The 16,297-nt window shown below is 52.5% G+C and overlaps 1 protein-coding gene across 1 annotated transcript in view; it reads right to left on the reverse strand.

The window, feature by feature from the left end:
• LOC135174259 (zinc finger protein OZF-like) overlaps positions 1-10,050 on the reverse strand; it is a 59,785-nt gene extending 49,735 nt beyond the window's left edge. Inside the window, exon 1 of the mRNA XM_064141491.1 lies at positions 9,834-10,050. The gene's annotated coding sequence lies outside the window, so the exon portion shown is untranslated. The remainder of the gene's footprint in view (positions 1-9,833) is intronic.
• Between the last annotated feature and the right edge of the window lie 6,247 nt (positions 10,051-16,297).

Here is a 16,297-nt window from a genome sequence, read left to right on the forward strand (position 1 = left end):
GCCCTGCAAAAATAATGGAGCAGCTCCTGATGGAGGGCATCTCAAGGCACTTGGGAGAGAAGAAGCTTATCAGGAGTAGTCAGCATGGATTTACCAAGGGGCAGTCATGCTTCACTAACCTGAGAGCATTCTATGATGTCATAACTGAATGGGTAGATTCAGGGAGAGCAGTGGAGGGAGTCTGCCTTGGCCTTAATGAAGGCCTATGACACCATCTCCCATGACACTTTTGTGAGCAAGCTGAGGCAGTGTGGGATGGAAGAGCAGGCAGTGAGGTGGGTTAGGAACTGGTTGCAAGAGAGAGTGCAGAGGGGGGTGAGCAATGGTGCCAGGTCCAGTTGGAGAGCTGTGACCAGTGGTGTCCTCCAGGGATCAGTGCTGGGGACAGTCCTGTTCAACATCTTCATCAATAACATTGATGAGGGCACAGACAGAGAGAGGCTGCTCAGCAGGTTTGCTGCTGACACCAAGCTGGGAGGCTTGGCTGAGACAGCTGCAGGCTGTGCTGCCCTCCAGAGAGACCTGGGCACAGAGCTGGGCACAGAGGAACCAGGTGAAGTTCAACAAGGACAAGGGCAGAGTCCTGCACCTGGGGAGGAATAACAAACTGCACCAGTACAGGCTGGGAGGTGACTGCTGGAGAGCAGCTCTGTGGAGAGGGACCTGGAGGTGCTGGTGGCTAACAAGTTACCCATGGCACAGCAATGTGCCCTGCTGGCCAAGAAGGCCAATGGCATCCTGGGGTGGATTAGGCAGAGTGTGTCCAGCAGATCAAGGGAGGTTCTCCTCCCCCTCTACTCTGCCCTGCTGAGACCTCATCTTGAATACTGGGTTCAGTTTTGGGCTCCCCAGATACAGAGGGACAGGGATCTGCTGGAGAGGGTCTAGTGGAGGGCTATGAAGATGATGAGGGGACTGAAGGGCATGGCTGATGAGTAGAGGCTGAGGGACCTGAGGCTGCTTAGTCTGGAGAAAAGAAGACTGAAAGGAGATTGGATAAATGTCTGTAAGTATCTGAAGGCTGCCAGGAGGGGGGGACAGGCTCTGCTCACTGCTCCCTGGGATAGCACAAGGAGCAATGGGTGTAAGCTGCAGCACAGGAGATTCTGCCTCAACACAAAAGGGAACTTCTTTAAGGGTCACAGAGCACTGGAACAGGCTCCATAGGGAGGTCCTAGAATCTCCTTCTCAGGAGACTTTCAAGGCCTCTCTGGATGTGTTCCTCTGTCATCTCTGTTAGATAGGATTGTCCTGCTCTGCCAGGGGGGTTGGACTCCATCATCTCTTTGGGTCCCTTCCAACCCCTAACATCCTCTGAGCCTGTGACAGTGAAGAGGCCAAGGCCAAGGAGGAGCAGAACAAGAAGAATGCTTAAAAAGCTTTCAAACTGCCTGAAAAACAACCCAAATCCCTTCTCAGATGATCAGAAACTCACACAAATGCTTGGGCAGATCTGAAAAGCTCTCAGCAGGGAACTCTGCAGTCACTTTCCAGGCTCACTCATGTCTTTGGCACTCTGCACGAAGGCTTCAAGAGCTTTGCAGCTGCCCTCAACATGCCCAGCACAGCTCTGTGCCCACAGAATGCCAGGCTGGAAGGGACCCCAAGGACCTTCTGCTCCTACCTTTCCAGCTGACACTGCACTTGCCAACAGCTGGCCCAGCCTCTGACAAGAGCAGTCTTAAAGCTGCCCAGGCCAGGGAAATCCACCACTGCCCTTGGGAGCCGATTTCCAGGGCCTTCTTCTGGACTGCAGCCTTCCAGTTCAGCTCAGTTCCTGCAGCAGCTACTGCACAGCTGCCCCTTGAGCATCACAAACTCTGACACACAGCTGCAGGACAAAGCAACTCTCCTCCAACTTCCAATCACATAAAAGGTCCCATTTTACACTCAAGGCAGGGGCCAAGCTCCAACCCAGCCCCCACCCAGCTTTCCAACATTGCTTATTTACAGTTTCACTCCACTAAAGCTCTGCTCAGTGTCCAGATTCAAGCATTCACAGAATGGTTTGGGCTGCAAGAGACCCCAAAGCTCAGACAGCTCCAACCCCCTGCCATGGCCAGGGACACCTGCTACCAGACCAGGATGCACAAGGCCTTATCTAACCTGGCCCTCAACACCTCCAGGGATGGGGGCTCTACCACCTCCCTGGGCAGCCTGTTCCAGTCCCTCACCACTCTTCCTGCAAACAAATTCTTCCTCATCTCCAACCTAAGTCTCCCCTGCCACACTTCCAAGCCATTTCCTCTCCCTTCCATCACCTGACACTGCCAAGAAGAGACCAACCTCACCTCACTGCAAACTCCTCTCAGGGAGAGGGCAATCAGCTCTCCCCTAAGCCTCCTCTTCCCTACACTCAACACCCTCATCTCCCTCAGCTGCTCCTCCACAGCCCCCTTTTCCTTTTCTGCTCCTCCTCCAGGTCCTCAATGACCACCTTCCAGTCACTGCCCCAACACTGACCCCAGTATTCACCAGGGGGACAATCCTGCCCTGGCCCTGCTGCCCACACCACTGCTCAGCCTTGCACACCACTGCAAGTGCTGCAGCCACTTTCACCAATCATTTCCTGCCTTTGACAGCTCAGCAGGCAGCAAAGAGCACAGCTGCAATTTCTTGCTCTGCTTCTCAAGCTCCTCCAAGGAAACTTCAGGACTTCTTCCCAACAAAACCACTCAGGACAGCCTGACCCCACTCAAATCAAACACTGCACTCAAATCAAAAGCAAGGCCTCAGCCACAAGCAGACTCTGGACATCTCATCCTGCTCTCAATGCTCCCTGCTCTTCTTCCACACAGCATTTCTCCATCTCCACACCAACAGCAGCAGGGCACAGTGCTCCTGACAGCAGAGGGGACAAAAGCTCTGCACAGCTATCAGCCTGCAGGCAAACAGCAAAGGCTCCACCTGACCTCACTCTCTTTGCGAGCAGGCAACCTTGAGAGTTGAAAGCAACAGCAAATCTTTCTGCCTAAGAAATCTGCCTAAGGAGATGGAGCCTAACAACTCCCAGACACCCACTCTGCACATGGCTGCCTCCTGCCTGCTGCAGCAGGGAAATGCACTCAGGCTCACCTTTAACAGCCTGTTGGGGCTTGGCCTGGGGCCTTGCTTGCTGCTCTACAGGAACTACACTACAAAACACTCTCTGTGCTCCCTCAGCTGGAAGCACATCAAATCCAAACACACAAATGCCTCCACACACACCACTGGAAATCCCCAGCTGGCCTCAGCCTAACATGCACAAAGAGCCTACTGCAGACAGGGCAATATTCCTCCTGCCCACAGCTGCCAGCTCAATTCACACCTTCCTGACACAAATCACTCCACATGTGCCTGACACCTTCCCTGCAGGGCTCCAAGGCCAGCCCAGATGAGGCCTCAAACAGACTGCTCCACAACTGGACAGTCCCTCAGGTCCCCTCCAAGCCAAACCATTCCATGACTCCAGCATCAAACACAGGACACACAACACCCACAAAAAGAGACCTCACATGGACAAGCATTTGGCAGCTCCCTTTGCACAGCCCCAGACCAGCACTCATGCACACCACCACAGCACACTCCAAGCACAAAGCTCTCTCCAACACCAGTGGATACCATTACAGCACAAGGGAGCAGCTCACAGCCTTCAGCAGCTTGCAGCAGCTCCCTCTTGTCCCAGTGCTCAGGACCATCCCTCCTGCCTCCATTCAACTGCCCTCAGCTCCCAGCTGCACACAGCAAGACTCAGAAGAGAGATGCTCAGCACTGGAAAGCTCAGCACAAAGCCACTGCAGCACAGCCAGCAGAGGCACTGCAGACAGCAAACCCAGATTCTAACTGCCTTAACGCCACTCAGGTCTGTATCAGGGGAGCACCCTGGCCACTTAGTAGTGGCAGCTGCCATGAGCACTCAGCTGGCAACAGCAGCAAAAGACTTCTGAGTTAGAAGCTTCTCAGAACTCCTGCAGCCGTGCGTACCAGCTGATTAGCTGGGTACAGCTGGTGACTCCCCCACAGGACTCTGCTGAACATCTGACAGTGCAGACCTCCCCCATGCCTCCACCGACAGTAACACAGGCGAAAGAAAAAAGCACCAGAGACAGAGGGACGATCAACAGAGAAGTACAAGAAGTAGGAGCAAGTGGGACAGTAAGGGATGGGGGCTGGGGCAGCGGACGGCTCAGACGAGCGGCGAATCTGAATCTGCTGCTGGGAATGCGAGCCTTCCTTTCCCCCCCTCCCCCCGCCCACGGAGCTCAACGGAGCCTCCCTCCCTCTCTCCCGGCTCTTTTTTTTTCCTTAGAGCTGCTGCGGAGACAACTGCTCTGCTCTTAAAGAGACAGGCTGGGTTTGTGAGAGCTATTTCCTGCATTGAAACCCTGGCGGTGTTTCTGCGTGTGATTGCAACGGACCTTAGAGAGTTTACTGGATAAGATGTTAATTGCAATGAGTTTTAGAATCATTTTAGAAGGGTATTTGTGATAAGAGTAAGTAATTAAAGTAGAGTATGTTAACTACTTGACAGCTGCACATGTTCAATAGTTAACATAATATTATGGTAAGAGTATAAGTTGTGATTTAAGATTCTTTTCCTTTTCTGGTACCAGCATATTTTCAAAGGGGCTCCATGACTGTAATATCTTCTTGATTTGCTTTGGTTTTGCCTCAGTAATAATTTAATGGTTTAATTTCCTTTAGTTGATAGATTTTTTTAAGTTGAAAGATAATACCACAGTATCACCAAGGTTGGAAGAGACCTCATAGATCATCAAGTCCAACCCTTTACCACAGAGCTCAAGGCTAGACCATGGCACCAAGTGCCACGTCCAGTCCTGCCTTGAACAGCTCCAGGGACGGCGACTCCACCACCTCCCCAGGCAGCCCATTCCAGTAGCCAATGACTTTCTCAGTGAAGAACTTTCTCCTCACTTCCAGCCTAAATTTCCCCTGACGTAGCTTGAGGCTGTGTCCTCTTGTTCTGGTGCTGGCCACCTGAGAGAAGAGAGCAACCTCCTCCTGGCCACAACCACCCTTCAGGTAGTTGTAGACAGCAATAAGGTCACCCCTGAGCCTCCTCTTCTCCAGGCTAACCAATCCCAGCTCCCTCAGCCTCTCCTCGTAGGGCTGTGCTCAAGGCCTCTCCCCAGCCTCGTTGCCCTTCTCTGGACACACTCAAGCATCTCAATGTCCCTCCTAAACTGGGGGGCCCAGAACTGAACACAGTACTCAAGGTGTGGTCTAACCAGTGCAGAGTACAGGGGCAGAATGACCTCCCTGCTCCTGCTGGCCACACCATTCCTGATGCAGGCCAGGATGCCACTGGCTCTCTTGGCCACCTGGGCACACTGCTGGCTCATGTTCAGGTGGGTATCAATCAGCACCCCCAGATCCCTTTCTGTCTGGCTGCTCTCAGCCACTCTGACCCCAGCCTGTATCTCTGCATGGGGTTGCTGTGGCCAAAGTGCAGCACCCTGCACTTTGAGCTATTGAACCCCATCCCATTGGCCTCTGCCCATCTGTCCAGGCGGTCAAGGTCCCGCTGCAGAGCCCTTCTGCCCTCCAACCCAGCCACATCTGCAGGCTGAGAGGGAATGTCTGTGGGATCACAGTAAAGAACTGAGCATCCTCAGAAGTGCTGGATTCACAGAGAGGGTTTGGCCCTGATTTTTTGCCAAATTAACACAGAAAACAAATATGCCAGGCAGGGAATGGTCTGAATCTAGCAGCCAATCTGTAGAGGTGGGAGGCTGAGCGCTCTGATGTGTCCAAAGCAGAGCCTAAGCATAATATATTTAAGGGTAAGAGATTGTAAGAGGGAGGGAGGGAGGGAGGGAGGGAGGGAGGGAGGGAGGGAGGGAGGGAGGGAGGGAGGGAGGGAGGGAGGGAGGGAGGGAGGGAGGGAGGGAGGGAGGGAGGGAGGGAGGGAGGGAGGGAGGGAGGGAGGGAGGGAGGGAGGGAGGGAGGGAGGAGGCCAATGGATTTGTTAGCCCAGGCAATGAGTATGTTTGTATTGGGTTTTGTGTTTGTTTGCATGCTTGTTCATTTACGTTCACAGGCTTTAAATGGAGACCAGCTTGTTATGACCAGCCTGTTTTCTTACAGTGAGCAGAAGTCTTGCTCAGATGGCAGAACTGTGGCAAAATCTTGAAAGGAGCACTGAAATCATGGTTGTATGTGCACAGATTATGAGGTTTTGATCATGGTTAACGAATTTGGGTATTTTCACGAGGTTTAATGAATGGATAACTGTGAAATAGAGATCAGCTTAGCACAGGTTGTAAGGGCCAAACCCACTTACTGGCACAGATGGCAATGTGTTTGTTATCTTTTTGCAAAGGGCCCTGCAAAAAGATCATAGAATCAACCAGGTTGGAAGAGATCTCCAAGGTCATCCAGTCCAACCTAGCACCACTGCCTTACATTTTTAAAACAAATAAAGGATTGTGGGAATAGGCCTAATATAGTAGCCTGAAAGCAACATCTAGGGCATATCTTTGTATCATATTTAGAAGTGAGTGGTTCTTAAGCACAACAGACAGACACAGCTCATAGCTAAGGAGAGTAGTGAAAACATCAAGATTTCTGAGAATCACAGAGTGAATGCAGAACAATGGGAGCCTGAGCAAGAATATTGGACAACTGATACACCTGTGAATCCACAACACTGACTGCCACACAGAGCCAATGGAGATGTGGCACACATGCACCCTCATGTGACTGTGATTTGTCTGGACTTCTGGCCTTTTGAACACAATGACTTCCGATTGCTTGCAGAAAAAAAGTTAACTGAGCTTGGGTTCTTTTGCATGGTTGTGAGGATTTTGAAGGAATGCATTGCTTTAACTTGTCAGATCACAGTGAATCGATTCAGAGAGAATTAGCATGGCTAAAGGAACATACCCAAAGGATAGTAAAGGATGATAATCCCTGGGACAACTGGTTAAGAGCGTTATTTGGGGATCTATCTCCTTGGCTGCTGAGTTTGATCAAAGAGGGTCTGCATCTCTTAGGTATAGTGCTTCTTGTATTGATTCTACTGAAAATTGCTTAGAGTTGCATAATGAGAGAAGTTGACAAGATCCCATCCAAAGCCTTGGTTGTCCAGAAACAAAAAGGGGGAACTGATGAAGAATGGCTTAAAGAATGCAGCCATGGCTCGAAGGAAGCACTGTACAACCCAGGCTTTGGGGGCAATCATGATTATATTGCTTTGCAACAGACTCTTAACACCAGAGAAGGCCTCAGTTGGCAAGGCTTCAGAGGGCATGTAGGCCCTGCACCTACGCTGTATGCTGTAGCACAGTGTTTTGCAAGTTCTCAAGGACATTCATCCTTCAGAACTTGGTAAACAACTTCTGCAGAACTGAGACTAGGGTAGAAAGAGGAAATAACTGCTTGCTGAAACCACAAGTAGGTGGACCATGTAAATACAGCCTTTAGAGCTGTGGCCAATCATATTTTGACCAGCAGGCATCATTTACTGAGAGCATATAAGAGTCCTGCACTATCCAAACAAACTTGTACTTGCTTAACCACTCATATTGAGTCAATTGTGCCTGCACCAATTCCATTCCATCAGCCAGGCTGGATGAGGCCTTCAGCAATCTGGGCTGCTAGGAGGTGGCCCTGCACATGGCAGACAGTTGCAACTGGGTGACATTTAAGGGCTCTTCCAGCCCAAACCATTCCAGCAATGGAGCCAAAGGGTACAAACTGCACAGATCAAGCTGAGCAACAGCAAAGCAGCCAGGAAGGAGCAGGCTGGGGCAGTGGAAGGCAGCAAAAAGCTTAACCTCAGCTGCTGGCCAGGGCCACAGCTCTTCACAACTCCTAAAGGCCTCTAAAGCCTCATTAAGAGCTTTGAAACTCCTCCAAGTTCCTGAATACACCTCAAAACGCATTCAACTCTCTCAACAGCACTGCAAACACTTGCCTGAGTTCTGCTGTTGCCAAACTCTTCAAAGAGGCCTGAAAATCACCAAAACAGCTTAGAAAACTCTCCAGAAACTATTAAAACCTTTCTGCAACTCTTCCAACTCCTTCTGTAGAGACTTCAAGGACTTTCTGGGTCTCCTTAAGCATTCCACACCCTTCAGAAAGAATGAAACAGGCTTAAAGCTGCATTGGAAATCATCAACATCCCTTTAAATCTCTTGAAGGCCTCTAAAACCTCATCACAAACCTCTCAAACCTCACACAACTTCCTCAAACTACCTCAAAAGGCAACAAATCCCTTCAGAGCTGATCCACAATTCTTCACATCTCATTCCAATCTCTCCAGCAACTCTCCACAAGTCACACAAAGTAATGCTCAAGAGAGACTCTCCAGGCTCATTCATCTGTTTGGCACTCTCCAAACACACTCAAAGAACTCTCAAACTGCCCTAGAAGCCATCAACATCTCCGTGCAGCTCTCAAACCCCCTCAGAAACTGATTCAAAACGTCCAAACACCTTAGGAGTTCATAAAGCAACCTAAAGAGGCTTTAAAGTCTCCCTTGTGAGGCTTGAAGGTTTTCAGCAGTTTTATGGCACTCAAACTGCTTTGTACAAACCACTTCACAACCACCAAAATCTCTCCAAACATCACCAAAAAGGCCTGAAAATGACCACAGCAGCTGCAGAAGGCATTTTAAAAAAAAAGCCTGAAACTGGACAAAAGAGCTTCAAAAATCATTAAAACAGCCAGAAAATATTTAAAATATCTTCAAAACATCATTAAAAGGGCTTGAAAAAAAAGAAAAACATTTTTAAAAGACTGTTAGGAGAAACACAAAACCAAAAGCTTTAAAACATTTTAAAGGCCGCAAAATAATTAAAATATCTTTGAAACAGATCAGAAAAAAAGGCCTGAAAATCTTCAGAAGAGCACAGCCACAGCACCCACGCCTGGCACCCCCACAGCACCCACGCCTGGCACCGCCACCACAGCCAGCCCACGGCCCGCCCCGGGCTCCCCCCCCAGCCCGGCCCTCAGCCCAGCGCTGCCCTGCAGCACCGCAGCCGCCCGGCCCCTGCCGCCACGAGGCCTCCAAGCCCCCAGGGCTCGCCGCGGACACGAAGCCTCCATGGCAGCCTCTGCCGCAAGCCAGCCCCACGCTGACCACCACCTCTCCTGCCCACACCAGCCCCCACGGCGCCGCTCCCACCTCAGCGCTGCCGCCAGCCCAGCAGGCAGCAGAGGGGCCAGGGCCAGGCACACAGCGCCAGGGCAGCCCCCGCAGGGAATCAGTGGGGGCTACACCCCCACAGCTGCCCATGGCCCCACCCAGCTCCCCACACCGTCCCCAGCGCCACACACCCCCACAGCTGCCCACGGCCCCACCCAGCTCCCCACGGCCCCACGCAGCTCCCCACGGCCCCACGCAGCTCCCCACACCGCCCCCAGCGCCGCACACCCACACAGCTCCCCACGGCCCCACGCAGCTCCCCACGGCCCCACGCAGCTCCCCACACCGCCCCAGCGCCGCACACCCACACAGCTCCCCACGGCCCCACGCAGCTCCCCACACCGCCCCAGCGCCACACACCCACACAGCTCCCCACGGCCTGCCCACGGCCCCACGCAGCTCCCCACACTCACACCCCCCACACCCGCACACAGCCTCTCGCAGCCCCAGCGCTGCCCACTCCCACCCTCACGCCCCTCACCCACACCACAGCCACGCAGAGCCTGACCCACGCCCGCCCACTGCTGCCGCACAAACCTGCACCCACCCAGCGCACCCCCACGCACCCCACGCACCCCACGCACCCCGGACCCCACAGGCCCTTCCCCAACCCCAGCACAAGACCCTCAGCCCCCGCGGGTTCCGCTCCCCCCCAGCCCCACCGCTGCCCTCTCCCCACCTGCCACACGCAGGGGACGCAGAGCAGAGGCCGAGGCAGAGCTCCGCGCACAGGAAGGTGCCGAGCGCCGGCCCCGGCAGGCTCCTGCGGGCCTGGGCCAGCCCAGAGCCTGCGCTGCAGATCTCTGCTCTGCCGCGGCCGCAGCCACGGCTCCGGGGAGCGGAAGCGGAGCTCGGGCCGGAACCCAAGTCCCGCCCACAGCCTGCAGCCGCAGCCAATCAGCGCCGCCCAGAGCCTGTTTGAGTTCTTGTCCTGACACATCTCACAGCCAATCAGTGCAGCAATCTCCATTGGCTCCTTCTCACAGCCAAGGAGTGCAGCAATCTCCACTGGTTCCTTCTCACAGCCAATGAGTGCAGCAGACATCTCCATTGGTTCCTTCTCACAGCCAATGAGTGCAGCAGACATCTCCATTGGCTCCTTCTCACAGCCAATGAGTGCAGCAATCTCCATTGGTTCCTTCTCACAGCCAGTGAGTGCAGCAGACATCTCCATTGGCTCCTTCTCACAGCCAATGAGTGCAGCAGACATCTCCATTGGCTCCTTCTCACAGCCAATGAGTGCAGCAGACATCTCCATTGGCTCCTTCTCACAGCCACTGAGTGCAGCAGACATCTCCATTGGCTCCTTCTCACAGCCAATGAGTGCAGCAGACATCTCCATTGGCTCCTTCTCACAGCCAATGAGTGCAGCAGACATCTCCATTGGTTCCTTCTCACAGCCAATGAGTGCAGCAGACATCTCCATTGGTTCCTTCTCACAGCCAATGAGTGCAGCAGACATCTCCATTGGTTCCTTCTCACAGCCAATGAGTGCAGCAGACATCTCCATTGGTTCCTTCTCACAGCCAATGAGTGCAGCAGACATCTCCATTGGCTCCTTCTCACAGCCAATGAGTGCAGCAATCTCCATTGGTTCCTTCTCACAGCCAATGAGTGCAGCAATCTCCACTGGTTCCTTCTCACAGCCAATCAGTGCAGCAATCTCCACTGGTTCCTTCTCACAGCCAATGAGTGCAGACATCTCCATTGGTTCCTTCTCACAGCCAGTGAGTGCAGCAGACATCTCCATTGGTTCCTTCTCACAGCCAATGAGTGCAGCAGACATCTCCATTGGTTCCTTCTCACAGCCAATGAGTGCAGCAGACATCTCCATTGGTTCCTCTGCACAGCCAATGAGTGCAGCAGACATCTCCATTGGATCCTCTGCACAGCCAATGAGTGCAGCAGACATCTCCGTTGGTTCCTTCTCACAGCCAATGAGTGCAGCAGACATCTCCATTGGTTCCTTCTCACAGCCAATGAGTGCAGCAAACATCTCCATTGGTTCCTTCTCACAGCCAATGAGTGCAGTAGACATCTCCATTGGTTCCTTCTCACAGCCAGTGAGTGCAGCAGACATCTCCATTGGTTCCTTCTCACAGCCAATGAGTGCAGCAGACATCTCCATTGGTTCCTTCTCACAGCCAGTGAGTGCAGCAGACATCTCCATTGGTTCCTTCTCACAGCCAATGAGTGCAGCAGACATCTCCATTGGTTCCTTCTCACAGCCAATGAGTGCAGCAGACATCTCCATTGGATCCTCTGCACAGCCAATGAGTGCAGCAGACATCTCCATTGGTTCCTTCTCACAGCCAATGAGTGCAGCAGACATCTCCATTGGTTCCTTCTCACAGCCAATCAGTGCAGCAATCTCCATTGGCTCCTTCTCACAGCCAATGAGTGCAGCAATCTCCATTGGCTCCTTCTCACAGCCAATGAGTGCAGCAGACATCTCCATTGGCTCCTTCTCACAGCCAAGGAGTGCAGCAGACATCTCCATTGGCTCCTTCTCACAGCCAATGAGTGCAGCAGACATCTCCATTGGTTCCTTCTCACAGCCAATGAGTGCAGCAGACATCTCCATTGGTTCCTTCTCACAGCCAATGAGTGCAGCAATCTCCATTGGCTCCTTCTCACAGCCAATGAGTGCAGCAGACATCTCCATTGGATCCTCTGCACAGCCAATGAGTGCAGCAATCTCCATTGGTTCCTTCTCACAGCCAATGAGTGCAGCAATCTCCATTGGCTCCTTCTCACAGCCAATCAGTGCAGCAGACATCTCCATTGGCTCCTTCTCACAGCCAATGAGTGCAGCAGACATCTCCATTGGTTCCTTCTCACAGCCAATGAGTGCAGCAGACATCTCCATTGGTTCCTTCTCACAGCCAATGAGTGCAGCAGACATCTCCATTGGTTCCTCTGCACAGCCAATGAGTGCAGCAGACATCTCCATTGGTTCCTCTGCACAGCCAATGAGTGCAGCAATCTCCACTGGTTCCTTCTCACAGCCAATGAGTGCAGCAATCTCCACTGGTTCCTTCTCACAGCCAATCAGTGCAGCAATCTCCACTGGTTCCTTCTCACAGCCAATGAGTGCAGACATCTCCATTGGTTCCTTCTCACAGCCAGTGAGTGCAGCAGACATCTCCATTGGTTCCTTCTCACAGCCAGTGAGTGCAGCAGACATCTCCATTGGTTCCTTCTCACAGCCAGTGAGTGCAGCAGACATCTCCATTGGTTCCTTCTCACAGCCAATCATCTAACTCCTCTCACCAAACCATCCCAGCCAGGCTCACCCCAGCACACTCCACCCCTGTCTGTGTCACTCAGAGCACTGCTGAGGTCTCTCTGTCTAATCTAAACCAAGATTTGCACTGATGAACATCACAATTCAGGTCACATTTCCCTGTGGCTATCCCAGGTGTAGGTGATTGAAAACCTCAGCAAGCACCATCCTTACAGCTCCCTGCAGGCTCCTACAGACCCCTGCAGACCCTTACAGTACTCTGCAGCACCTTACAGATCCTTGCAGTCCCCTACAGACTCCTGCAAACCCTTACAGACCCCTGCAGACTGCTGGGGTAGGCCTGACAGGCCCAAAATAGGCTTCTCCATCTCCTGCCTTGCCCAGGCTGTTTCTGTGCTCCAACAGAGAGGCAAGTGTACGAAAAGGACACCAAGGAACCTGCACCCACTGAGTGAGGCCTGCCCAGGGCCCTGTGGGAAACAAGGAGCACACTTAGCTTGTGCCTGCCCAGTGCAGGGCCTGTGCTTTTCCCAAAGCAGGGAAAAGTGAGCCTGGGGCTTTGCCTGATGTGGCAAGGCCTGGCTACCTGCCATCCTGATTGGCTGTTCTGTGTCCCAAGGGCAATGAAGCTCAGCCCACACTGAGGAAAGGAGATATGCAGGTGCACAGCCTCTGCTTTGCTGCCTGCTCTCTGCCGTGCTCTGCCACTGCCTGCTGCAGTTGCCTCCTGCCTTGCTGCCTGCCTGGTGAGCTCCACTGCTGCTGGTTGCCAGGAGCAGGCCCTGGCTGCCTGCACGGGATTGGCCTGCGTGGCCAGCATGACACCGAGTGAGGCTGCACCACATCCTGCCTCTGCCCTGAGAGTCCTGCTCAGAAGCCCTGCACACACACAGGCCCTCCAGAGGAGCCAGCAGACAAGCTCAGAGCTTGTCTGCCTCTTTCCCCAGCAGCTGGGAAGAATCAAGTCTCAACGTCCCACCAGACAGAGGCCCCTGGCAGCATTTGGGCACTGCCTGGACTGTGGCCAGCCCCCGCCAGAGGGCAATGAGACTTTGTGAGGAAATGCTTCAATGCCTCTTTGTGACTCTGTGCTGCCTCCTGCCACCAGCAGAAAGAGCTCCTTGAGCCCCTCTGGTGGCCCAGCAGTGTACTGACCGCGAGCGGCGTTTGGCCGCGGGAATCTTCTCTCCCAGTGCAGTTCTGGTTTCTGTCTTTTGTTGCTCACTGCTGGCTCTGGCTCTTCCCCCCAGAATGTTCCTATGGCCCTGTGAGAACAGAACATTCCTGAAATGAGTGTGTTGGGGGGGGGGGGGGGGGGGGGCAGAGCTCTGAGCAGCAAAATTAATGAGCAGTATCAATATCAATTGTGGGAAAATATCATCTGGCATCAGTTAACTTCCCCTCTGTGACAGCATCTCAGGCACACCTGAGCCCCTTTGACCCCACCAACACAGACAGGACAAGCTCTGGTATAGGCTGAACCCACTCTTCCCCTCCCAGCACACACTGGGCCCCACTCCAGTACACACTGATCCCTTGCTCCCATGCCAGTACAGTTTCAATCTCATCCCAGTAAGACCTTGACCCCCTGATGCCAGCACATACTGGAGCCCTTTAAACCTCCCAGCACAGCCTGGGCCCTGGCAGAGTAGAACCTGGATACCCTGACCCCCTCCCAGCACAGACTGGGCAAGGCACCAGTTCCAGCCTGGGTGCCTTTAAACTCTCCCAGTAACGCCTGGGCAAGTCACACCATAAACTGGATCCTCTGCTCCCGTTCCACTACAGACTGGATCCTGTCCCTGTCCAAATTGGATCCCATTAAAGTCTCCAAGGACAGGCTTGGCCTTTGTGGTGGAGGGGCTGAAGCCCCAAAACAGAGGCCTCTCTATGCCTCTACCTGCCTGGACATGTTTTTCTGCCAGGACTCATGGTAGTAAACAGGTTGTGTAACACACACACCCAGTCCGTGTATCCCTGGGGTCCGCCCAGGTGATCCCCATATTTGGGAGGGTCCAGGCAATCAGCTCCTGCCCAATAAGGTAAGGTTTGGCTTACTGCCAACCTGATTGGTCACTTTAGATGGCCAAAAGGGTCACGAATCTTGGCCCAGAGTCTATAAAGAGGGGTGGAAAGGAGCACCACATGTTCAGAGTGTTCAGACTTAGCTGTTCAAGCTCAGGTCTCTGATCCATATAGCAGCATCCTGCTGCCCTGACCTGCTTGCAAGGCCTAGACACAGAATCTAGCCCTCACTTACATACTTTCTGAGGCTCGGACCTCTTGCATTGATCTCAACTTGCAGTTAATCTGTCTGCAAACTTTTGGAAGCAGAGCACATTCACGCCTGCACTTGATACATATGGGGAGCTGAGAGCCCCTAAGCCTAGAGCAGCCGTTCATACTGGCCTGCTGTCTTGCATTACAGCAGCCTGGCACACTGCATGCCTGCTGCTACAGCCTGGAGAATCAGGAGCGCAGACCTTCCAGATTGTCTGCAAACACACAAACACAGCCTGCTAGCTGTACAGAAGATTGTGCCAGAGGCTGCACGGACAAATCCTCTCCTGTTCCCTGGAATCCTGCCAGCTGACCATCCCAGGACATGCAGCATACAGAAAACCATCAGCATCGAGGCAGAGACCACTTCACACCAGGAGAGAAGGTTAGAGAAATCCTGTTTACCCCAGAGACTGGGAACACTTATCATTCTCCTGCAAGCCGGGATAGATTCCAGCCTCACAAAGACCCAGACACGCTGGGCATGCTGTGACACAATCCCGGGAGGGTGATTAATGATTAATACTTAAGGGCAACACATCTAAGTAAGCTTTCATTCCTTTGTAAAATAAGTCACCTCTGTCTTAGAGCAGACACAGTTTCAGCCCCTACTGGGCAAACAACACAGTTGTAAAAAGGCATTAAGCCTGAGGGAATCTTTCTCTCTGTCTATAGTGGATTGTGATGGTTTGGGCTCTTACCCGCCCCCCCCCCCCCCACTTTTGAATTTCCCCCGCTAACTCAGACGACCTCTGGGAATATAAATGAAGCTATTTATTGTACAGCAGCAAATATACAAGCAGCAATTTACAATATATACAGTTATATACAGAAATATACAAAGGATAAACAATACAAAAGCACAACTCCCCTCCCAGAAACCTGAGTCCCCAGGAGGGGCTCTCAAACCACCCCAACACCTTCCCCAGCCCCTCTCAACCTTACCCCAGTTCTCAGGAAGAATAGAGGTGCAGCCACGAGGTTAGGGAGCAAGGTTAGTGGGAGCAAGGTTAATGAGATGTGACCAGGTCTGAAGGCAAAGGCAGAATGAAAGACCAAAATGGAGAATGTTTACTTCTTCTTCCCAGAGTTCTCAGCATGACTGTGAGTGAAGGAGACACAATTGTTTTTCATTTCACTGCCCATTATCTAGTTCTTTTAACAAATCATTCCAGCTTGCTTCAAACTAGCACAATCCACCCCTTGTCTACTTCACTCAGAGTATCGCTGAGAATTATCCGATCTAATCTAAACCAATATTTACACTAAAACAATATATACAAGTTCAGTTCACACTTCAATCAGATGTAGGTGATTCAACAGCTCAGAACAGGGACTCCCAGGTGACGTTGGGTTCGTGCTCATGTACTGTAGATTTCTCTCGCAGAATCTTCCAGTGTTGGGCGCCGATGTTACCTAGAACAGAAAACTCCTAACAGCTGGTATTATACACTCTGAATTTAAACTCTCTCAGCTAAGATTAGATCTCTCTGTGGCACACACTGAATTTCACCATTCTCCTGCATTACCCAATACGTATGACCAGGACCTTCAGCAGACACCACCCCTCGGACAGGTTTCCCTTCGCCCGAAGGAGAAAATACCCAAACAGTTTT

Source organism: Pogoniulus pusillus, unplaced genomic scaffold, assembly GCF_015220805.1.
Source record: "Pogoniulus pusillus isolate bPogPus1 unplaced genomic scaffold, bPogPus1.pri scaffold_51_arrow_ctg1, whole genome shotgun sequence".
Lineage (NCBI taxonomy): Eukaryota > Metazoa > Chordata > Aves > Piciformes > Lybiidae > Pogoniulus > Pogoniulus pusillus.